Genomic DNA, 1,347 nt, shown 5'->3' with positions numbered 1-1,347 from the left:
GACATGGTTCAGGAGCTGCTTGCTACATATTTGATTTACCATTTAATTCATTTCTGGAGGTTGCAGTTAGAAGACATCTTTAAAGGGATCCTCTTGGTTTTTTAAACATAAATTACTATTATTATTATTATTATTATTATTTATTTATTTATTTATTTTTTTTCAGAACCAGGGATTGAACTCAGGTCCTTGCGCTTGCCAGGGAGGCGCTTATTCCACTGAGCCATTTCCCTGGCCCCATCCTCTTTTTTTTTCTAACAAGCTTTTATTTTACATATGAATCACACATTCCCACCTGAAGTCTTGAATGCTTTATGACCTCACTTTGGGCTGCAGTCTTAAGGTCATGGGAATGAGAGATCGGTTTTTGCATTCAATTTTCAGCTAAAGAAAACCAACTCTGGAGACAAATCTTGTAGGCCACGTGGTTAAACACAATGAATGGCCTGCTTTGTTTAATGACTGGCAGGTCTGTGAGGCTCCCTAGAGTAATTAACTAGCTCACTTGCCCAGTGGATGAGCCGCACCTCTCCTAAGTGCTAGCCACCTGTCACAAAGGTCTCCAGCCTATGGATGGAATATCCTATCCATAAATGCCAACATTTTTAAAGAACAAAACTAACATCACTGAACTAGTACTTAGGAGATATTTGGGTAACTTTTAGAAGTGGTGTTAACACAGATGTTTAGAAGCCTAAATTTTGGTGAGTTGGGAATAGCAATTTGGGTTGGAAAATAGGGTTTGAAGCTGCTTTTGGGTAGAATATGTCAAGAGTTGACATCAAAGAATGGGGAAGCAGATTGATGAAGATGCCGAGGAGAAGGTGAAATGTCCCCCATCCCTCACGTCTTGGCATCAGCTGGCATATGAGAATTTGCATGTCTGTACTTGCTACTTAAAACAAACTCCTGATTTTTTTCTTCCCAGAACAATGGCAACTTTTAATAATAACACTGCTACTCTGAGCCTCAGAATCAAGGCGATCTGCTTAATGCACTTTGTACTTACTATGCCAGGACAAAAGGGAAAGCAAGCAAGCAAGCAGTGTTTAATATGTCTTAATCAAGAGAATATGTAGTGATCTATAATGGTTTCTAAATGAGATAGCTGTATAAATTATAAATTCCTGGAATAATGGATTGTAGCTTTGGTGTTAGTTCAGATTTAGCACTGTCAGAAAAAAACTGTGAAGATTTTATTTTTGTTTTTATTACTGGTATTTTTGTGGGTTTAATTCTCTTTCCCCGCCCCTTCCCCGCCTCCCCTTTCCTCTGTCAATCTCCCCTTGGACGTTTCTTCCCTCTTCCGCTGGTCTCTTCAGCTCACCAAAACACGGTGGGAAAAAA

This window comes from Octodon degus, unplaced genomic scaffold, assembly GCF_000260255.1.
Source record: "Octodon degus isolate 3935 unplaced genomic scaffold, OctDeg1.0 scaffold00246, whole genome shotgun sequence".
In the NCBI taxonomy this organism is placed as follows: domain Eukaryota; kingdom Metazoa; phylum Chordata; class Mammalia; order Rodentia; family Octodontidae; genus Octodon; species Octodon degus.
Note: the sequence above shows the minus strand (reverse complement) of the source record.